Source organism: Triticum dicoccoides, chromosome 3B (genome assembly GCF_002162155.2).
Source record: "Triticum dicoccoides isolate Atlit2015 ecotype Zavitan chromosome 3B, WEW_v2.0, whole genome shotgun sequence".
Classification (NCBI taxonomy): Eukaryota; Viridiplantae; Streptophyta; class Magnoliopsida; order Poales; family Poaceae; genus Triticum; species Triticum dicoccoides.
In genome coordinates this window covers 264,592,547-264,616,937 of record NC_041385.1, presented here as the reverse complement: position 1 = coordinate 264,616,937, position 24,391 = coordinate 264,592,547, and the positions used below count along the sequence as shown (strand labels likewise).

Here is a 24,391-nt window from a genome sequence, read left to right as displayed (position 1 = left end):
AGTGCCCACAAAAGTTAGATAATGTGAAGCTTTTGAGCGTGTGAGAGGACCTGGCGCTCGAATGTCATCGATGATCTTTTCAACTTTCACTTCTTTTGCAATGCGAGGATGAGCTGGTTGTCGTTGAGGAATTTGATCAGCATTTTCTTTAGCACCATTTTCTTCAGCATTTTCATCAGGTGCACCAGCTTGATTTTCTTCACGTTCCGGAATGAATTCTTCAACAGGTTCTTCGGTAGGAATAACATCCTCAGTAGCCTTGAACTTGATAGAATCCTCAGGTTCTGGTTCATCTATCACAGAAGGTAGGTGCTCTCTTTGCGAGCCATTAGTTTCATCGAACCGCACATCTACAGTTTCAACAACCTTGTGAAGAACGTTGTTGAAGACTCTGTAGGTGTGCGAGTCCTTTCCGTAACCAAGCATAAAACCTTCATGTGCTTTCGGTGCAAATTTAGCATTGTGATGAGGATCTCTAATCCAACATTTAGCACCGAAGACTTTGAAATAACTCACATTGGGTTTCTTGTCAGTGAGGAGTTCATAGGCTGTCTTCCTGAAGAATTTGTGAAGATATACCTGATTGATGATGTGGCACGCAGTATCAATTGCATCAATCCAAAAACGACGAGGCGTTTTGTATTCATCAAGCATAGTGCGAGCCATTTCAGCGAGGGTTCTGTTCTTGCGCTCCACGATGCCATTCTGCTGAAGAGTATAAGGAGAAGACAACTCATGAGTAATACCAAGTTCATCAAGATAGCCATCAAGACCGGAATTCTTGAACTCGGTTCCATTGTCAGTTCTGATGTGCTTGATCTTCACACCAAAGTTGGTTGAAGCCCTCGAGGAAAATCGTTTGAAGATTTCCTGCACTTCATGTTTGTAAGTGACAATGTGTACCCATGTGTAACGAGAATAGTCATCAACAATAACAAAGCCATATAGAGATGCATCATTTGAAACAGCAGAATAATGATTAGGACCAAAGAGATCCATGTGAAGCAATTCAAATGGATGAGTAGTGGTCATGATAGTCTTCGCTGGATGCTTGGCCTTTGTCATCTTTCCAGCTTCACAAGCTCCGCATAAGTGATCCTTGAGGAATTTGACATTCTCAATGCCAATGACATGCTTCTTCTTCGCAAGCGTGTTCAGATTCCTCATGCCAGCATGACCAAGTCGTCGATGCCATAGCCAGCCTTCTGAAGCTTTTGCAAGTAAGTACACGGCTGGTTGTGGTCCTGTAGAGAAATCAACAATATACAAATCTCCTCTCCTAAAGCCTTCGAAGACTTTGGAATGGTCAACTTCCATGATCACAACACAATGATATCTTCCAAAGACAACAGCCATATCAAGATCACAAAGCATTGAGACAGACATGAGGTTGTATCCTAAGGACTCAACAAGCATGACTTTGTCCATGTGTCGATCCTTTGAGATCGCAACCTTACCTAGACCCAATACCTGACTTTTGCCTTTGTCAGCGAAGATGATGTGCTTCAGATGTGATGGTGATAAAGGAGCATCCATCAATAGACTCTTGTCACCCGTCATGTGATTTGTACATCCACTATCTAGAACCCACTCGTTGGCTTTGGGCTGATCATCCTGCAGATGAATTAGTGCAACTTACGATCTCATATACTTCACGAGTGCAGAATATGATATCAAGTTCATCAGATGAATTTCATCAATCAGTAAAACAGATATTTCAGTATGAGGACGTGTGAAGTGAAAGTTCATTTCATCATGATTCGCCTGAGTCCTTTCAGGCATTTTTGTCAGGCCTCCGGCAAATTCTTCAGACGTTTAAAACATGTCTGGAGACCTAACCCTGCATAAGAGATTAGTTCTTTTTCTTCACCACCCACATCTGAAGGGGTGGCAAAGAGTTCATCACTCTGCGAGCACCATATGAGAAAGGTGGCATTGAGGCCAATCCATTTCGTTTCACATAAGAGGGGTTAGTGTAAGCATATGAATAAGCAGAGAAATTCTTCGAGGACTTATGAACATAATGATTTGAAGAATAATGTGCATATTCATAGCCCTTAGCTCTACCCTGCGAAACAGAGGGGTTAGCACGATGATGATCATATGAGGACTTTGATCCATTTGAAGAATTTGATCCATGTGAAGAATTAGGTCCATATGAAGAATTGGATCTGGGGTTCCTGTTCTTCACAGGTGGTGTCATGAGGACATTCACCTGAAGACTTTCAACATAACTTTTGGGAACCCAGGTTTTCTTCATAGGGGAACCGTTCCTGCAGTTAGTGCCAACATATCTAGCAAATACTTCACCATTCTGATTTTTGAACAGTTTATAGTTGGAGTCAAATGACTCATCAAAAGAATGAGAAGATTCACATGTAAAGCTAGATAAGTTAGATGGATCAACTGGAGGTCCCTTTGCAGCAACCCATGAGGTTTTGGGATACTGCTCAGGCTTCCAATATGTCCCATCAGCATTGAGTTTCCTCTCAAAGACCCTCTTTCCTAGGGTTTCTGTTGAGGATCTGCTTTTTGAGCACATCACAAAGAATCTGATGCCCTTTGAGGCTTTTGTACATGCCTGTCATGTACAATTCCTTCAGCCCTGCATCGTTAGTGATACTAGCAATGTCCTCAGATGAGGAATTAGTGATAGCAGAGGCAGGTGAAGAATTTGTAACAGTTGAAGCATTTGAACATTCAGGTGAAGAATTAGCAGATTCACGTTTAATGCACTTTAAGCATGGAGGAGCAAATTCTTCTTGAGTAGCGCTGATTTGTTGAGCAAGTAATGAATCGTGATCCTTGTGAAGATCTTCATAACTCACTCTTAGCTTCTCAAGATCTTGCTTTCTTTGAAGAAATTCATAAGAAAGCTTCTCATGATCAGATGAGAGAGTATTATGATGACTTTGAAGGTTGTCAAACTTAGACTAAAGTTTTTGAAGATTTTCAGTTAAGTCTTTAGTGTGGTCCATTTCATCACCCAACATATCATCACTTTTGTCTAGCATGTTTTGAAGTTTTTCAATAGTTTTTTGTTGTTTCACAGCAATCTTAGCAAGTTTAGAGTAGCTGGGCTTAAGATTTTCATCAGATTCATCCTCACTAGATTCAGAGGAGGGGTATTTTGTTATCTTGGCACCTTTTGCCATGAAGCAATAGGTGGGAGCGTAGTCATCATTGTCTTCGTCAGCCTTGTTGGTGCGGTCAGTTTCTTCAGAGTTGAAGATAGACTTGCTGACGAAAGCAGTAGCGAGAGCCAAACTCGCCACACCAGACTCGGACTCCTCAGAAGCCTCCTCTTCCTCATGTTCCTCGGATTCAGCTTCAGAGTCCATTTCCTTGCCAATGAATGCCCGAGCCTTCTTGGAGCTGCTCTTCTTGTGAGATGAAGACTTCGAGGATTTTGATGATGAAGATTTCTTCTTCTTCTTAGCGTCATCAGAACTGTAATCCTTGTATTTCTTCTTCTTTAATTCCTTTTCCCATTGAGGACAATCCTGAATATAGTGACCAGGTTTCTTGCATTTGTGACAAAGTCTTCTCTTATAGTCACTTGATGAGGAATCACTGCTTCTTGAGGATTTTCCAAAGCGACCACGTCTTGAGAACTTCTGGAACTTCTTCACAAGCAGTGCTAGCTCCTGGCTCAATTCTTCAGGATCACCAAGGCTACTACCAGAGTCTTCACATTCAGATTCAGACACAGCCTTGGCCTTCAGGGCACGTGTTTTGCCATAGCTTGAACCATAGAGATCTCTCTTTTCAGCAAGCTGGAACTCATGAGTATTTAGCCACTCGAGGATATCAGCTGGATCTAGTGACTTGTAATCAGCTCGCTCTTGAATCATCAGTGCCAGAGTATCAAATGAGGAATCTAGCGATCTCAGCAATTTCTTCACCACCTCATGGTCGGTGATGTCAGTGGCGCCAAGCGCTTGAAGCTCATTTGAGATGTCAGTGAGGCAATCGAAGGTTTGCCGAACATTTTCATTGTCGAGTATTTTGAAGCGGTTGAAGAGATTGCGAAGAACGTCAACACGAGAGTCACGTTGAGTTGAGACTCCTTCGTTTACTTTGGAGAGCCTATCCCAGATAAGCTTAGCAGTTTCCAAAACACTCACTCTTCCATACTGTCCTTTGCTCAGATGGCCACATATGATATTCTTTGCTTGAGAATCGAGTTGCTTGAATCTCTTCACATCAGCAGCATTCAGAGAAGGTGTGACTGAAGGAACACCATTTTCCACAATGTACCAGAGATCGTTGTCAATTGCTTTAAGATGCATTCGCATCTTATTCTTCCAGTAGGGGTAGTCCGTGCCATCGAAGGTAGGACACCCAGCGGAGACCTTGATCATACCTGCGGTCAACATAACTAGAACTCCAGGTGGTTAAACCAAAATCACACAGAACAAGGGAGTACCTTGCTCTGATACCAATTGAAAGTGCGTTATATCAACTAGAGGGGGGGGGTGAATAGGCGATTTTTATGAATTCTTCACTGAGGAATTTGCCGGTGAGGAAATTCCTTAGCGAAGAACTACTAGCAGCGGAATAAGTACTCAGAAGTAAGCATAACAGGATACAGACATAGTCATCATGATGAAATGAAGACAAGCACAGAGTACAGAAAGCGTAAACACGGGATAACACAAGATGAAGACAAACAGACTGAAGAAATTGAACTGAGGAAATTGAGAAAGTCTTCAGTCAAAGTCTTCAAACACAGATATGAACAATCACTCAACACAGTAATGAGGAAATGAAAGAGTTGAGGAAATAGAACCAGCAAGGTTGGTGAAGACAATGATTTGTTCGACCAGTTCCAACTGCTATCTCAGTTGTACGTCTGGTTGGAGCGGCTGAGTATTTAAACTCGAGGACACGCAGTCCCGGACACCCAGTCGCTGAGCACGCAGCTCAGGACACCAAGTCCTCACCGTATTCTCCTTGAACTAAGATCACACAGATCTCGTCCAATCACCCGTGGTAAGTCTTCAGGCGACTTCCAAACCTTCACAGACTCGGTCACTCGGCGATCCACAATTCCTCTTGGATGCTCTAGACCATGACGCCTAACCGTCTGGAAGAAGCATAGTCTTCAAAGATATCAAGCGTCGGATCCACGCAGGATCAATCTCTTCAGTGATGCTCAATCACTTTGGGGGTTTGTAGGTGTTTGGGTTTGGGATTTTCCTCACTCGATGATTTTTGCTCAAAGTCCTCGGAGGATGGGTTGCTCTCAAATGACAAGTGTCAGTTTCTCTCGGAGCATCCAACCAACTAGTGGTTGTAGGGGGGCGGCTATTTATAGCCTAGGGAGCAGCCCGACATGATAATACATAAATGCCCTTGTCTGATATGACCGTTAGGTGGATAAGATATTTTGGGACAGCTGACGCGTAGCACAGCAACGGTCGGAAATTTGACTATCAAATTCCTCAGGGCTATCATGTTCCTCACTGTAGGCAATCCGCACTGGCGAATTCCTAACTCCTTAGTCAGAACAAATTCCTCAGTGACCAGAAGAACTTCGTCTCTGTCACTGAAGAAATTGACTGAACTATATGAGATTTCCAAAGGCTTCACCCGAAGGGTTTGGTAGGTATAGGATTTTGAGTTGAGCATCACTTGGAAATTTTTCCTTAGTATTTCCTCGACCCCTTTAACAGTACGGTGTTTCCTATGACTCAAGAAAGAGAAAAACAAAACTATGAAAACGAAAGTCTTCAAGCTTCATATTCCTCGCATGAATATCAAGTCTTCACGGATACACCAATTTCTTCACTTTCAAACACTACAAGAAATATGTCAACTTATGACCTTCTGTCAGTGACCCATGGAAGAAATGGTCATAAATTTATAAACATTTTAGACCAATTGGTCAAAAGCTGTCTAGGGGGCTCCAAACCCTAAACCATTGCGACCATTTTGGTCAGAAAGGTCATAATTTCCTTACACGAAATGATCATAAAGCAAACAGCGCTAGTCCGTTGCCTTATTTCTAGTTGTTAACGACCAATATAGATGGTGATAGCCTTGTAAATTGTGGTGGGTTGCGATGACTAGGCGCCATCTCATCAGTTTTGCCTATGTGTCATGTCCATGTGACAGTTTTTGCCCTAGGTTGTGAAGCAACCTATATTTCTGTCATTCCCAAAATTCCCAAAAAAATCTTATAAATTCTTTGGGTCATATCTTCGTCAAATATGTAAAAACCTTCCTTTCCTAGTTCAAAAATAATTCAGAAATATTCATTTTCCTATTCTGTTCAGAATAACAGTTTGTGAAGAAAGTACCACTTTGGCATGTCCAAATAATATCCATTTTCTACAGTGCTTTCCTATGCCCAAATAACCATCCTCCACCAAATACTAGCTCAATACATTCATTATTTTGAGCCGAGCTTCAACATTCGTAGTTATGTCCAGTGTGGTAGTTTGCAAAGCAAGTACCACCTAGGCTCCTCCTTTTGAGCTGAAAATTTGTGAACATGGTCTTCTTAGTAACTGATCATCCTCAGCCAAAAGTCACGCCCATTATCCATGTACATTTCCCGTACCGCTAATCAAACACTTGGCTGCTAATTCATGTTTGAGCATCGATCGGTCTCCTCGTGAGAATCTTATGTTGTAATTTTCTTCCTAGCACCAACCTGGGGAGTGCCCAACCCACTAGACATGCCTAGGCCGCGCAGAACACATGGCAACGTCACGGTCGCGCGGTGACCACGCGGCGGGCATGCGAGTTTACGCGCTCTAGAGTTGGGGCCCTCGGCCGCCGCCCAAACCTCGACGTATGCCACCAAACCATGTATTTATGATTAAATAGGTCCTTATGTAACTATAAATGATTTTTGGAAAAATAAATAGCAAACTATGAGGCAACTGTAGTTCAAATTTGACCCGCTTCCAGCTGAATCGGCGGAAATTTGTCTTTTTCATGAGAGGTGGATCAAAATTTTTTACACCCAACCATTTTGTCAATTGTGCATTAAATATGGCCTAGTATTTTATAAAAATGATTTGGTCCAATTTTGCAACAATTATTTGGTAGTTCCTTCACAAAAAACCCTCCTTTCGGGCACTCGAAAAATGGAAAATGGTTTTTTCGTCCAACGAAAATGAAAGCTTCCTTAGACAACATTGTTTGCCATTCCAATATGCACTCTTGTGCACAATATGAGATCATTTGAACAAACTATGCCATGGATGTGGCCATAAGATTGATCATTTGGCTTGAAAGCCATTGATCTCCACACATGATAGCTCGTTTCTGAGAACACTTTTTTATAATAATTGTCGTATTACAAGTTTGTTATTTTTCCTGGGAACTTGGCCACATATGATGACACAATGCGAAGGTTTCCCAATTTTTTGATTTTTTGAATGTTTTATGCCCGTTTCAAAATGCGGTCAAAACGGCGGGAATGACCGTTCCTAGCTAGTGGTTGAATCTTGGAATTTTTTTGGTGTTTCTCTGATTAAATAGGTCCTTATGTAACTATAAATGATTTTTGGAAAAAATAAATAGCAAACTATGAGGCAGCTGCAGTTCAAATTTGACCCGCTTCCAGCTGAATCGGCGGAAATTTGTCTTTTTCACGAGAGGTGGATCAAAACTTTTTGCACCCAACCATTTTGTCAATTGTGCATTGAATATGGCATAGTATTTTATAAAAATTATTTGGTCCAATTTTGCAACAATTATTTGGTAGTTCCTTCACAAAAAAACCTCCTTTCGGGCACTCGAAAAATGGAAAATGGTTTTTTCGTCCAATGAAAATGAAAACTTCCTTAGACAACATTGTTTGCCATTCCAATATGCACTTTTGTGCACAATATGAGATCATTTGAACAAACTATGCCATGGATGTGGCCATAAGATTGATCATTTGGCTTGAAATCCATGAATCTTCACACTTGATAGCTCATTTCTGAGAACACTTTTTTAAAATAATTACCGTATTACAAGTTTATTATTTTTCCTGGGAACTTGGCCACATATGATGACACAATGCGAAGGTTTCCCAATTTTTTGATTTTTTTTGAATTTTTTATGCCCGTTTCAAAATGCGGTCAAAACGGTGGGAATGACCGTTCCTAGCTAGTGGTTGAATCTTGGAAAACTTTTGATGTTTCTCTGATTAAATAGATACTTACGTACCTAGAAATGATTTTTGGAAAAAATAAATAGCAAACTATGAGGCAGCTGCAGTTCAAATTTGACCCGCTTCCAACTGAATCGGCGGGAATTTGTCTTTTTCACCAGAGGTGGATCAAAACTTTTGACACCTAAACATTTGGTCAATTGTGCATTAAATATGGCCTAGTATTTGAGAAAATTGATTTGGTAAAATTTTACAAAAAATATTTGGTAGGTTCTTCACAAAAAAACTTATTTTGAGCACTCAAAAAATGGAAAATTGTTTTTTCATGCAAAAGAAATAAAAACTCCCTTTGTCAATGTTGTTTGCCAATCTAAGATGTAAACTTGTGAAAAATATGGCATCATTTGAACAAATATTTGATAGGTCTTTCACAAAAAAACTCATTTTGAGCATTGAAAAATGAAATGAAAAATTTATATGTAATCAATCATGACCAATTTATATGGTCAAAAAATCGGCAACTTGTTTGGTGCGCTCTGATTGGTCCATAGGCATATCACGCGGATCATGCCTCAACCACCGTTGGATGCTTCTGGATCCAACGGCAGCCCTCACCCCCTCACCCTCTCACCCAAACCCTAACTTCCCCGATCCACTCCTCTCCCCCGATCCACTCTCCCCCTCTCGCCCCACAGCCGCCACTCCGTCTCAATCTCTGGATCCCCAACCACCCAGCCGCCGCCGTCCTCTGTCCTCTCCCCCAACCCCGATCGCCGACAACCCCTCCCCTCCCCTTCTCTCCCACGGCCGCGCTCATCCCTTCCAGATCGCAGCCTCCACCTCCTCCCTTCCAGATCGCGGCCGCCTCCTCCCCAGATCCGTCTCGATCCGGCTCCCCCTCGACTCGAGCCGCCTCCACCCACCTCCTACCTCCTCCCTCTCACTCCTCCGCCCGCCCGCACGCGCCCGATCGTCCTCTCCCCCGCGACGAGCGCTGCGCCAAGGAGCGGGGAGGGCAGCCAGGCAGCCGGAATGCCCGCGCAGAAGCGCCCCCACCCGTCGCTCGACGCGGACGACGGCCACGTCCAGGAGGAGGAGGCTGCCGCTGTCGCCGGGGCCGCCGGCTCCGGCACGGAGGGCGGCAGCGCTGGCGTCCAGAGGGCGGCCAACAGGTGGACGGCCTCCCTTTCCCCATGCTGGTTTTTCGCTTCGGTATTTGTTTGTGCTCGATCCTGATTTGGGCGCGCTTGTTTTTCCTATCGGGCATCGCGAGCGCGCTGGACGGCGGGAAGGGCCGCATCAAGGAGGCGGTGGAGGCCACCAAGGATGGATGACCCGGGGCGTTGCACGCCGCTGCCGGCCACGGGAGGATGCCGGTGTGCGTCTACCTGGTCGAGAAGCTTCGCGTGAATGTCAATGCCGGAGACAACAAAGGTGCTCTATTCGGCCTCCTCCTCTGGTTTCACAAACTGCAGAACACCAGCGTGCCTACAAATTGAAATTGGTGCCTCACAAGCGGCACAATCAGTAGGATGAAACTGACTGCACCGATGCTTTATTTTTGCTGCATCAATCATAGCGCCACATGTGTGTTCTCTTCATTTTAAGAGTAGGAAGTGATGCCCCTTGCTTGTTTAGAAGCATCTGATGTCTGTCACCAACTTGATCTAGTTTTATTAGTGTTATCCATCTGAACAAGTTACTGTTATCCAAATGATTTTGCCTGCAATAACCTAATCCACGTGAACATCAACAATGTCGTATATGCTGGCTTGGTTATTCCAGACATTTATTTCAGTTGGAATTAGAAACATCTAGTATAGACTGTTCCTGGTGCAGCTGCAGGACTGCACCTTGTTGCATGTTGATTGATTCTTCTTTCGTTTTTGCGAATTTGATGCTTGCTAGTATTTTTTTTGTGTTCCTGCTCGGTTGATGTACAGTTTGTGATAGAGTAGGAAGGATTGCGTACTTGTTAACTGCTTGCCTCATTCAGTTAGTATCATCTTGCACTGTGTCTCTTATTTTGCATTGAGATTGAAATCACACAAGGTAGCTTTTTGCACCATACTCAGGTATACAAATGGTCTTGGTGCGAGGTCTTGAACCATGCTCCCGTATTTGTTTGGTGATTATTTTGGATACATGTTCTTTTTCTACAGAAATATGTTGTGGTTCCTTGCTGAATAAATAAGTAACCAGTATAGATAATCATTTTAAAGTACAACTCTTGGAATTACTGTTTTCCTTGCTGTAAAATTACCTATTTGTTGTTTACTTGTTGCTATCGGTTAATCATACTTTATTCCTTTTATTGAGCTGCTCCGCCACCTCCCCTGGCATCTTCGTGGGGCGCTCGACGGTAGGCAGGTCATGGGTGTGACGGACCTGCTGCTGCCGACTGTCTTCCTTGACCACTTCCCTGAGCTGCTCCTGCCATCGACCCTCCTCAACTTCGCCCTGCTATTGCTGCTGGTGAGACAATTTCCTCGATCTGTCGCTTCTTCCTCCTGCCAACTACATATGTGATGATTCTGTAACTGCTCTAGTTTGGCTGTAGCTGTAACTACTGTATTCTGGGTGTGATTCGATAAAAGCTATGTGGTTTGGGGTTAAGGAGATCGTGTAGCATTTGAAGTTGTAAAAGCTATGTGGTTTTACTAGTCATCAGTATTATGCTTATCATCTTTAAAATTCTGAGACATCATGTATTGTTTTCCTTTGCTTATTTATAATTGTGTAGCATTTGAAGCTGCAAAAGCTATGTGGTTTTACTATTCATTGGTATTATGCTTATATTCAGCTTTAAAATTCCGAGACATCATGTATTGTTTTCCTTTGCTTATTTATAATATATATGATTGTCTTTCTTATTTTCATGTGTTCTGCTTGCTGCTTGATCCATTCGCTCGTACCCTTGCTGGTTTGGCTTGAGTTATGTTTGTCTTTCTTATTTTCATGTGTTCTACTTGCTGCTTGATCCATTCGCTCGTACCCTTGCTGGTTTGGCTTGAGTTATGATTGCACTGTTTTCTTCCATAGGTTGAGACCAACGAGGCATGGCGGATCAAGCCTCTACCCCCCCACCCTGCGGACCACACCATCCTCCCTAAGGGGAAATACCAGGCCAAGTAAGTGCTCTCTTCGTCTCCACGCCCATTTCTAGAAGTTTCTGTATGCTCGTGCTGGGTTTGTGTGAAGCCCTTCTATTTGAGTGAGATCTGAACTGCTATTGTGATAATGCAGAGTTGCTATCTATTTCTCCATGGATATTTGAGTTTCTTCTTTTTGTTTATTCTGTGTGGTGTTAGTCCGGTGGTTTATTGCAAGATGGCTATATGGATAACTCAGCTTTGTGTGTTTATGGAATTTCCTAGAGGGTTGATAAAACTGTGAGTCTGTCAGCTTGCTTGGAACCAATTGTTATGTGTTGCTTTGTGTAGTGCTGATTTTGCGCTGATATGAACTTACAACAGTATTTACATTGTAGTGTTTTCTGCATGTTGTCGTATCACTAGTTCCATGCTGCCTACACATTTGAGTCTATTACTTATTTTTGTTTTTATCCTTGATTAGTATTAATTGTTGTATTATAGACTTAAAATTGTGGTGGTTCCTCTTTTACAGAAGCTCAAGTGTGAAGTGTGAAGCCGTGTAGTGTGAAGCCAAGTGTGGAGGCGTGAAGTCCAACTCAGTAAAGAGTAGCATATTGTAGAATATCTGTGTTGTAAAGATTGTAATAAATTTATTTAGTGGTATATTTGATGAAATTTATGTGTTCTTTTTTATTATGTATGTGTGATCTGAAAACTTGTGAAATGGAAACTTGACCAATGGGTCCACTTATGAAAGTAATCTGTCAAATTTGTACATTTCTGATATGTGGGATCAATTTGAGAGATGATCATGACAAGTGGGACCCATCTGACTAGTGGGACCAGCTTGAATATATAATGGCTGAAAATAGAAAAGCAATAAATAATAAAAGGCCACGGGCCAACAATAAAAAAGGCTAAAACGTTGGGCTTGGCCCATGAAGCGGACCAGAATTAACAAGGAAAAAAAATTCCTAAAAGGCTGAATTAATGAGCTCGGCCCATGTAAAACGCCGAATTGGACCGGGCTGAATCTTGTGCCACGTCAGATTGCCACGCTGGATGCCTATGTGGCCTGGGGAGGTTGCTAGTGACCAAAACGCCACAATAGGCTTATTTTGGTCGTAAACGTCTACGACCTTCTCACAGAGAAGGTCGCTATAGTCAGTTTATGACGGCCAGCTTTTGACCTTCTGTTTTTGGTCACAAAAAGGTTGCAAATGGAAATTTGTGACCTTTCAATGACCAATAGTCAAGGTCACAAGTTGACATATTTCTTGTAGTGAAAGTCTTCATGAAAGTATTCAGTAATACTAAAATCTTCAGTCGAAGATATTCATTTTTAGGGGTCGACTTTCCCTGTAAATATCAAACTCCTCATAGACTTATAGACCTGTGTACACTCACAAACGCATTAGTACCTTAACCTATAAGTCTTCAATACACCAAAATCACTAAGGGGCACTAGATGCACTTACAGACAATGTCAATGTGTTCCTCTCGCATGTACTCAACAAGTTGGCGGCGGTGGCTATCATGGCCGAAACCACAGATGTTCCAGAAGAGGGCACACATTAAGAATTCATTGGGGGGCTGCTTGAGCCCAGGACACGGGATGCTCTTTGAGCGTGGAGAGCGGCGGTCCGAGAGCGAGTGCGTCCACGGAGGTCGACATCAGCCAATGGAAGGAGGCCATCATGCCGCCGAGGGGGAGCCGGGGTGGCATCCACTATAGCAGGTGTAGGGACGGGAGGCGAGAGTAGAGCCGCACGGGCTTCCACTAGTCTACCTTCGAGGATCTCGCGGGCCCTTATGGCCTTGATCTGCACTAAGGGGGAGCCACCTCCCCCTGAAGATGGTCACGAAGTCTGTCGCGACCTTCACAAGATGACCAAGCGGGACCGACTCGAGAGCAGAGAACGAGCAAGTAGTAACAGATGGGGGAACTGCAGGTGTACCTGGCTCCAGGTTCCGGGCCTCAACCCGGAGCTCCGCCCGCTCATGGATGAGCAGAGCCGGGCTGCCATCGAGACACGCAACATTGAGCCGAGCGCTCCGACGGGAGGTAGTCATCGGGGAGGAGGCAGACCGGCCGCGGCGGGAGGAGGGCGTGGATCCCCTCCTGGAGTAGGCTGCGATCCGAGGTGGGGGTGGGGGCAGCCACCGGGGTGCTCACCACAGCCGACACCCCACCGAGGGCGAGGCAGAGGGAGCTCGGAGGCGGGGTAGGCGGAGACGCGAGCCCGACGATGACCACGACCTATAGCGTCGGAGTCGGAGTCCCAGCGGACCCAAGAGGGGGTTCAGTCACCTCGAGGTCTGCCAGGACCGGAGCGCCGAGAGGGGGCACGAGGGGCGGGTCCCGGTCGCACCCTCCTACCTCGAGGAGGGCAGGGGCCGCAAGCGAGGTCAGATCAGGAGGAGGCAGGCCGAACGCACCAGGACGGGGATCAGATCCCTCCCAGTCTGACAGGCCCTGAGTGGCGCGAGGGGACGAGGGAGGTGGGTCTAGGCTGCACCCCCACCTCAAGGAGAGCAGGATCCGCAAGGGGGGCGAGCCGAACTCAGTAGGGTGTGGCGTGGAGATGGCACCATCAGGAGAGCGCGGAGACAAGGCGGGGAAGACCTGAAGACTCAAGCCCGACACATTGCTGCCATCAAAGGGAAGCGAAGGGGCCGCGAGGGAGAGGCCAACCCCAGCGCCACCTCTGGAGGAGGTGGGAGGCGGCTCATGTCGGGGGCTGTCCTCGTACTCCTCATCGTCGTCCTCGGAGCCAGAGTGGTGGCCATGGCGGGGGCCACGGTCGTTGCGATGACCCCCCAAGCCCCCACCGTCGTGGCCCCCCAGAAGGCTGTCGTCAGGGATACATGCGCGACCGATGTGGTTGGGCGGCTCGGGAGAGATCCGGAGGTCGAAGCCATGGTTATTGAAGAACACACGGATCATGGCACAGAGCTTGGATGAGTCCAGAGATTTGACCTTGACCCACACCTCCTCCTCCTTGCGGAGAGAGAGCTCGTCCACCACGACTACCTTGCCTAGGATGCGGGACATGTTCTGAATAACCCTCTCGGAGCGAGCGATGTCGGGAAGGCCGCCGATGAGGATCCATGCCGTGTCCAGGACAGCCACAACAAGGGGGTCCTGGACCAGCATAGAGATGTCCACCACGAGCTTGTTGAGCGCGAGGGTCATGTCGCCGCTGCGAGTGTCATAGCCGTGACTGACCGCATCGGGGAACACCATGGAGAACATGTTACCTGTCAACAGGGTGACTTGCCCGTCCCAGGTGCAGTGGTAGAGATGATTGAGCTCATCCTCAATCATCTCCGGAGACGCCACTCCGTCCTTCACGGAGACAATAGCAAGGAGCGAGGGGGTGGGCGGCGGGAGGTCCGGGACCTCGATGTGGAAGTAGCCGAGGCCCTCGGTCCCATGCCCGTACATCATCAGCTCCTCCAAGACCGGGCGGTCGGGACAGAGAGCCGCAGGATGGTCCGGGTCTGAGCACACAAAGCAGCACTGGGGCGAGTGCACACCACCTGGGAGTGTCCAGCAAGGTCGCAGTTGAATCACTTGACGAGGTCGGCGGCGAGGTCATCCGGGAGGAGGGCGGTCGAGGCGGAAGAAGCCGGGTCACGCAGAGGAGCCGCGGCCATGGCCGGGCCGTTGCCCTGGCCTAGGACGCTCTTCTTCTTGTGCTTAGGCCCGGCCTTGCCCCGTCCGGCCCCGGCGGCGCCCGGAGGAAAGCTAGGGGCGGTGCGAGGAGGTTGGTAGCGGCGTGACTCGGAGGTGGCAGCAGGGGGCGGTAGTGGGCCGGAGAGCGGGAGCGCCCGCCGCGGGCTGGCGAGCGGCCACCGTCCCGGCGTCGGGGAGGAGATGGGGAGCAGCGGTGCTGCGTTCTCCGCTCGGGAGCGGGCTGGGGCGAGCGGGACCAGGAACGGTCCCGGCGGTTGGCCCTGGCCGAAGAACGACGCGGCGGGGAGCGATGTTTCGAGCAAGGAGGCGAGCGGCAGTCGGAGCAGGGAGGGAAACACCGGCTGTCGCGGGACGAGACTTGCGGGCGGCTTCAGGAGAGGGCCGGGGGGCGGCGCGATGGTCCTCTGCCCGATGCTTGGGGCGCGGGGCTTCGTCCCCCCATGTGTGCGACATGGGTGCCGGCGGGGATGGCGCGAGGGGGTGGACGGGAGGGGTGGTGGCGGCGGGGAGAGGGTGAGGCGCGATCGCTAGGGTTGCAGACGAGGGAACATGGGGAAATGCAGGGATGGGTGTCGGGGCAGCCCAGCAGGGAGCCAAATAACTGGGCATCCCAATTGGGCCGGCCCACAGGCGGATCCGGGTGGGGGGCCCAAGACAGAGGGGGCGGCCCGCAGGGGGGGGGTGAGCCCATGACGCGTCCGGCCTAGGTGGTCACGGCCCAGCCTTCGAGGCAGGAAGATGGGTGCGAGGGTTTCCCCTGCCGTGGCCGGCGCCGGAGCCATCGGGGAAGCGGGCCATGAACGTCGGGGAGCTCGAATGGGTGACAGGCAAAGCGCAGAGGATCCGACTGTCGCAATGAAGGGTCTAAATGGCGAGGAGCGACGGAGGGGCGGAGAGCACGTCGGGGAAACATCCGCGTGGCGATGAGGCGCTCTGGCCAAGACGGCGGGGGGTGCAGCCGCCACGAGGCGCCAAGATGTGCACGCTAGCCCCTGGTCGGACCGCCCCACGGCACCCCATGCCGGAGCGCGGCGGCGGCGAGCGGTCCGGGGTCCCAAGGCGGCGGCTTTTCTAGGCGTCAACGGCGAGGGCACCGCGGCGGGATGACGAGCGCGCGGGGGAGCACTGCTACCTCTTGAGCACTGCGTTGGTTTTCCCTTGAAGAGGAAAGGGTGATGCAGTAAAGTAGCATAAGTATTTCCCTCAGTTTTTGAGAACCAAGGTATCAATCCAGTAGGAGACCACGCGCGAGTCCCTCATACCTACACAAACAAATAAGAACCTTGCAACCTACGTGATAAAGGGGTTGTCAATCCCTTCATCGCCACTTGCAAAAGTGAGATCTGATAGAGATGATAAGATAATATTTTTGGTATTTTTATGATAAAGATTAAAAGTAAAGATTGCAAAATAAAAGTAGATCGGAAACTTATATGATAAAGAATAGACCCGGGGGCCATAGGTTTCACTAGTGGCTTCTCTCAAGATAGCATAAGTATTACGGTGGGTGAACAAATTACTGCTGAGCAATTGATAGAATTGAGCATAGTTATGAGAATATCTAGGCATGATCATGTATATAGGCATCACGTCCGCAACAAGTAGACCGACTCCTACCTGCATCTACTACTATTACTCCACACATCGACCGCTATCCAGCATGCATCTAGAGTATTAATTTCATAAGAACAGAGTAACACATTAGGCAAGATGACATGATGCAGAGGGATAAACTCAAGCAATATGATATAAGCCCCATTTTTTAATCCTCGATGGCAACAATACAATACGTGTCGTTTCCCCTACTGTCACTGGGATCGAGCACCGCATGATTGAACCCAAAGCTAAGCACTTCTCCCATTAGAAGAAAGATCAATTTAGTAGGCCAAACCAAACTGATAATTCGAAGAGACTTGCAAAGATAACCAATCATACATAAAAGAATTCAGAGGAGATTCAAATATTGTTCATAGATAATCTTGATCATATACCGCAATTCATCGGATCTCGACAAACACACCACAAAAAGAGTTACATCGAATAGATCTCCAAGAAGATCGAGGAGAACTTTGTATTGAGATCCAAAGTGATAGAAGAAGCCATCTAGCTAATAACTATAAATGTCTGAGGTAAACTACTCACACATCATCGGAGAGGCTATGATGTTGATGTAGAAGCCCTCCATGATCAATGCCTCCTCTGGCGGAGCGCCGGAAAAGGCCACAAGATGGGATCTCACGGGTGCAGAAGGTTGCGGCGGTGGAAATAGGGTTTCGTGGTGCTCCTCGATGGTTTTGGGGTACGTAGGTATATATAGGAGGAAGTAGGTCGGTGGAGCCACGAGGGGCCCACGAGGGTGGGGGGCACGCCTAGGGGGGCAGGCGTGCCTCCCTGCCTCGTGGCTTCCTTGTTGATTTCTTGACGTCCACTCCAAGTCCTCTGGATCACGTTTGTTCCAAAAATCACGCTCCCGAAGGTTTCATTCCGTTTGGACTCCGTTTGATATTCCTTTTCTGCGAAACACTGAAAAAGGCAAAAAAACAGCAATTTGCACTGGGCCTTGGGTTAATAGGTTAGTCCCAAAAATAATATAAAAGTGTATAATAAATCCCATTAAACATCCAAAATAGAATATATAATAGCATGGAGCAATAAAAAATTATAGATACGTTGGAGACGTATCAAGCATCCCCAAGCTTAATTCCTGCTCGTCCTCGAGTAGGTAAATGATAAAAACAGAATTTTTGATGTGGAATGCTACATAGCATATTCTTCAATGTATTTTTTTTATCGTGGCATGAATGTTCATATCCGAAAGATTCAAGATAAAAGTTTAATATTGACATAAAAATAATAATACTTCAAGCATACTAACCAAGCAATTATGTCTTCTCAAAATAACATGGCCAAAGAAAGTTATCCCTACAAAATCATACAGTCTGGCTATGCTCTATCTTCATCACACAAAATATTTAAATCATGCACAACCCCGATGACAAGCCAAGATTTCATACTTTTGATGTTCTCAAACTTTTTCAATCTTCACGCAATACATGAGCGTGAGCCATGAACATAGCACTATATGTGGAATAGAATGGTGGTTGTGGAGAAGACAAAAAAGGAGAAGATAGTCTCACATCAACTAGGTGTATCAACGGGCTATGGAGATGCCCATTAATAGATATCAATGTGAGTGAGTAGGGATTGCCATGCAACAGATGCACTAGAGCTATAAGTGTATGAAAGCTCAACGAAAGAAACTAAGTGGGTGTGCATCCAACTTGCTTGCTCACGAAGACCTAGGGCAATTTTGAGGAAGCCCGTCATTAGAATATACAAGCCAAGTTCTATAACATAAAATTCCCACTAGTATATGAAAATGGCAACATAGGAGACTCTCTATCATGAAGATCATGGTGCTACTTTGAAGCACAAGTGTGGTAAAAGGATAGTAACATTGTCCCTTCTCTCTTTTTTTCTCATTTTTTTATTTGGGCCCTTTCTCTTTTTTTATGGCCTCTTTTTTTTTCTTTTGTTTCGTCCGGAGTCTCATCCCGACTTGTGGGGGAATCATAGTCTCCATCATTCTTTCCTCACTTGGGACAATGCTCTAATAATGATGGTCATCACACTTTTATTTACTTACAACTAAAAAATTACAACTCAATACTTAGAACAAAATATGACTCTATGTGAATGCCTCCGACGGTGTACCGGGATATGCAATGAATCAAGAGTGACATGTATGAAAGAATTATGAACGGTGGCTTTGCCACAAATACGATGTCAACTACATGATCATGCAAAGCAATATGACAATGGTGAAGCATGTCATAATAAATGGAACGATGGTAAGTTGCATGGCAATATATCTCGGAATGGCTATGGAAATGCCATAATAGGTAGGTATGGTGGCTGTTTTGAGGAAGGTAATGGTGGGTGTATGGTACCGGCGAAAGTTGCACGATACTGGAGAGGCTAGCAACGGTGCAAGGGTGAGAGTGCGTATAATCCATGGACTCAACATTAGTCATAAAGAACTCACATACTTATTGCAAAAATCTATTAGTTATCGAAACTAAGTACTACGCGCATGCTCCCTAGGGGGATAGATTGGTAGGAAAAGACCATCGCTCGTCCCCGACCGCCACTCATAAGTAAGACAATCAATAAATAAATCATGCTCCGACTTCATCACATAACGGTTCACCATACGTGCATGCACGGGAATCACAAACTTTAGAACAAGTATTTCTCAAATTCACAACTACTCAACTAGCATGACTCTAATATCACCATCTTCATATCTCAAAACAATTATCAAGTATCAAACTTCTCATAATATTCAATGCACTCTATATGATAGTTTTTGTTATACGTATCTTGGATGCCTATCATATCAGGACTAGTTTTATAACCAAAGCAAATTACCATGCTGTTCTAAAGGACTCTCAAAATAATATAAGTGAAGCATGAGAGATCAATTATTTCTATAAAATAAAACCACCGCCGTGCTCTAAAAGATATAAGTGAAGCACTAGAGCAAAATTTTCTAGCTCAAAAGATATAAGTGAAGCACATAGAGTATTCTAATAATTTCCGATTAATGTGTGTCTCTCCCAAAAGGTGTGTACAGCAAGGATGATTGTGGTAAACTAAAAAGCAAAGACTCAAATCATACAAGATGCTCCAAGAAAAACACATATCATGTGGTGAATAAAAATATAGCTCCAAGTAAAGTTACCGATGGACGAAGACAAAAGAGGGGATGCCTTCCGGGGCATCCCCAAGCTTAGGCTTTTTGGTTGTCCTTGGATTTTACCTTGGGGTGCCTTGGGCATCCCCAAGCTTAGGCTCTTGCCACTCCTTGCTCCATAACCCATCAAATCTTTATCCAAAACTTCAAAACTTCACAACACAAAACTCAATAGAAAATCTCATGAGCTCCGTTAGCGAAAGAAAACAAAACACCACTTTAAGGTACTGTAATGAACTCATTCTTTATTTGTATTGGTGTTAAACCTACTGTATTCCAACTTCTCTATGGTTCATAAACTCCATTACTAGCCATAGATTCATCAAAATAAGCAAACAACACACGAAAAACAGATCTGTCAAAAACAGAACAGTCTATAGTAATCTGTATCTAACGCAAACTTCTGTAACTCAAAAAAATCTGCCAAAATAGGACGACCTAGATAAGTTGTTTATTGATCTACTTCAATTTGAATCAATATTTTATCACCTTCTGGTGGTCTTTAACAATCATGAGTAGAAAGTTTCTGATTTTTTCAGAAAGATCAAATAACTATAATCCAAGAAGATCCTATAGGTTTTACTTGGCACAAACACTAACTAAAACATAAAAACAAATCTAAGCAGAGGCTAGATCAAAGATTTATTGCTAAACAGAACCAAAAAGCAAGGAACAGAAATAAAATTGGGTTGCCTTCCAACAAGCGCTATCGTTTAACGCCCCTAGCTAGGCATAAAAGCAAGGATAGATCTAGGTATTGCCATTGGTTGGTAATTCTTCGATAGAACACTTACCCCTCAGGAGTTTACTTTTTCTTATTGATAATCAAACTCCTAGGCAAGAAATCAAGAAATTCACTTGTAGCAAACGATTTCTTAATAATAACGAAAAAGTTGGGGTGAACATTTATTGATTTGAGATCCGCAGTTTCCTTACTAGAAGATTCACCCTTATTTTTAGGAACATACACAAATTTGGCAATTTTGGTAGTGGGAGAATTCGGAGTATTTCTTACGGAAGAAAAAGCGGACCCTAAGTCGGTAATAATTCCCTCAAGTTTATCAATTCTAGTGGAATCTTGATCTATTCTTTCATTAACTATGGGTTCCTTTTTTTTAAAACTTTTCAGAGTAACTCCTACCTTAGATCCATATTGGGTAATTTGATTGTGGATCCTTCTATCCAAATTCTCAATCAATTCCGTAGTGGCAACTTTATTTTTAATAATTTCAAGCCTTTGCATCACATGTTTCAAGGTTAACATAGTTCTATTAACAAAAAAAGGTGGTGAGCCAAACAAATCTATCATAGCATTATAAGAATCAAAAGTATGGCTACCCAAGAAATTCCCTCCGGTAATGGTATCAAGAATATATCTATACCAAGGAGTAACGCCTACATAAAAATTACGAAGAACAACAGAAGTGGATTGCTTCCTAGTAGATCTATTTTGAGCATTGCAAATTCTATACCAATCATCTTTTAGATTTTCTCCCTCCCTTTGTTTAAAATTAAGAACCTCATTCTTGGGAGACAAAGGAATAGATAAAGGACTAGCCATAACGATGAAGAAAGCGAGAAAGAGGCAGACGGAAAAAGAGGGCAAATAAAACGGTAAGGGTGAAGTGGGGGAGAGGAAAACGAGAGGCAAATGGCAAATAATGTAATGCGAGGGATAAGAGTTTGTGATGGGTACTTGGTATGTCTTGACTTGTGCATAGACTCCCTGGCAACGGCGCCAGAAATCCTTCTTGTTACCTCTTGAGCACTGGGTTGGTTTTCCCTTGAAGAGAAAAGGGTGATGCAGCAAAGTAGCGTAAGTATTTCCCTCAGTTTTTGAGAACCAAGGTATCAATCCAGTAGGAGACCACGCGTGAGTCCCTCGTACCTACAAAAACAAATAAGAACCTTGCAACCAACACAATAAAGGGGTTGTCAATCCCTTCACGGCCACTTGCAAAAGTGAGATCTGATAGAGATGATAAGATAATATTTTTGGTATTTTTATGATAAAGATTAAAAGTAAAGGTTGCAAAATAAAAGTAGATCGGAAACTTATATGATAGAGAATAGACCCGGGGGCCATAGGTTTCCCTAGTGGCTTCTCTCAAGATAGCATAATTATTACGGTGGGTGAACAAATTACTGTCGAGCAATTGATAGAATTGAGCATAGTTATGAGAATATCTAGGCATGATCATGTATACAGGCATCACGTCCGCAACAAGTAGACCAACTCCTGCCTGCATCTACTATTATTACTCCACACATCGCCCGCCATCTAGCATGCATCTAGAGTATTAAGTTCATAAGAACAGAGTAACGCATTAGGCAAGATGACATGATGTAGAGGGATAAACTCAAGCAATATGATATAAGCCCCATTTTTTAATCCTCGATGGCAACAATACAATACATGTCGTTTCACCTACTGTCACTGGGATTGAGCACCGCATGATTGAACCCAAAGCTAAGCACTTCTCCCATTAGAAGAAAGATCAATTTAATAGGCGAAACCAAACTGATAATTCGAAGAGACTTGCAAAGATAACCAATCATACATAAAAGAATTCAGAGAAGATTCAAATATTGTTCATAGATAATCTTGATCATGTACCCACAATTCACCGGATCTCGACAAACACACCGCAACAAGAGTTACATCGAATAGATCTCCAAGAAGATCGAGGAGAACTTTGTATTGAGGTCCAAAGTGAGAGAAGAAGGCATCTAGCTAATAACTATGGACCCGAAGGTTTGAGGTAAACTACTCACACATCATCGGAGAGGCTATGGTGTTGCTGTAGAAGCCCTCCGTGATCAATGCCTCCTCTGGCGGAGCGCCGGAAAAGGCCCCAAGATGGGATCTCACGGGTGCAGAAGGTTGCGGCGGTGGAAATAGGGTTTCGTGGTGCTCCTCGATGGTTTTGGGATACGTAGGTATATGTAGGAGGAAGAAGTAGGTCGGTGGAGCCACGAGGGGCCCACGAGGGTGGGGGCGCACCTAGGGGGGCAGGCGCGCCTCCCTGCCTCGTGGCTTCCTCGTTGATTTCTTGACGTCTACTCCAAGTCCTCTGGATCACGTTGTTTCCAAAAATCACGCCCCCGAAGGTTTCATTCCGTTCGGACTCTGTTTGATATTCCTTTTCTGCGAAACACTGAAATAGGCAAAAAAACAACAATTTGCACTGGGCCTTGGGTTAATAGGTTAGTCCCAAAAATAATATAAAAGTGTATAATAAAGCCTATTAAACATCCAAAACAAAATATATAATGGCATGGAGCAATCAAAAATTATAGATACATTGGAGACGTATCAAACACCGGAGCAACCGGACCGGGGTGGGGACGCAGAATCCACCTGGGGCACGACCGACCGAGCCGGGGGATCCCGACGCACAACCGGGCGGCTGGCTGCCACATCGGCCAACTCCGCCACGTCCGCCCAGCGGAACGCCAGAGACGGCGAGGAGGGCGGAGAGGAGGAGGGGGCGGCGGCGGCCGGGGAGGCCGGGGGCGAGGGCGCAGCGAGGGAGGCCACCGACGGCGGGGAGGGTGGCCGCGCGGCCGCGGGCACCGGGTCGCCAGGGGCGTCGCAGGAGCTCATTTCAAATCCGACCAGGTCTCCGCTTGCGATTTATCTAGCACCTGTTGAAGTATGAAGGCTGCACGTCCATTGAGCCCTTTAGGGGATCCATCGTGAAACATCGCCCTAATATTCAGCTTTAAGGTTTCTTTATTTTTCTCTTATTTTATCCTTGATCCTTTGGATCAACCCTTGTTTTGTCTGCTCCATGCTTGATATGGAATCGAAGCCAGCGATTGCTGGATCTTTCAAAAAAAATAAAAATACCCCAGATTAGTTTAGAGGAGATCACTTGCGTGACTTCACAAATTACTAGGCAAAATACAAGGTGGCAAGATGTTTTGACTTAGCTATTGATTACTACCGAGTGAATTAAGAATTTCCTTGCCACCAATAGTGGAAAGAACAGAAGGACTAATTTAAACAGCAAGTCAAGAGTGACGCAGAACACACGTTGCACTTACCCTCCCACAGACCTAAGAAGTTTAGCCGACTTCTTTTTTTCTCTTCTTTTGCGACGAAAACCTTAGCGAGACCTTCTCAGGGTGATCAATCAATCAGGCCCCGATATTCCATTCAGCAAGTGATGACAAGCAGGGCGAAGAAAAATTCTGCAGTATGATATCAGCAATGTGGAGCTGCTTTCACCTTTCTCAAGACCCTGCAGTCACCGGTGGTGGTTAGCATTGGCAAGTTGCAAATGGACATCTGAACTCCTAAGCAACCATCGACTTCAGAGGCAGCAGGAGACAAGGACGATTTCAGCACAAGCGTACTAGCTTTATTCCATCCAATTGAATACAAAACATCAGATTCCACAAAGCTTGTCCAATAGAAACATTCAAGATTCCCTCGCCCTTCTTTTTCCTCCCCTACATTATAGACATAAAAGGTTATTCATAAAGGGCCAGCACTACGCCGAGAAGCGCTGAAAAATGTGTGGGGGGTGTGAGGGTGCAACAACCATCTGCTATGCAGATATTATAGTTTATCGAGGTATTAACAAGGACGGGTGAGAAAGTTACAGACGGAAAAGCATTATTGAAAAGGAAAGCAAACCACCAAGGCGCTATGCTAATGGCTTTATGGCCTTCATCGAATGGCAGTTGATAGCTCGCACCGAGATACCAACAGTAAT

General features: G+C 45.4%; 1 long non-coding RNA gene across 2 annotated transcripts in view; it reads right to left on the bottom strand.

The window, feature by feature from the left end:
* Window positions 1–22,920: 22,920 nt before the first annotated feature.
* LOC119275852 overlaps window positions 22,921–24,391 on the bottom strand; it is an 8,921-nt gene continuing 7,450 nt past the window's right edge. Inside the window, exons 3-4 of one of the 2 annotated variants that reach the window (XR_005135898.1) lie at window positions 23,718–24,125; window positions 22,921–23,498 (exon numbers count right to left, since the gene is read on the bottom strand). This is a non-coding gene — a long non-coding RNA (uncharacterized LOC119275852). Of the gene's footprint in view, window positions 24,126–24,391 lie in introns of both variants that reach the window. The other variant, XR_005135897.1, reaches the window with a different exon arrangement.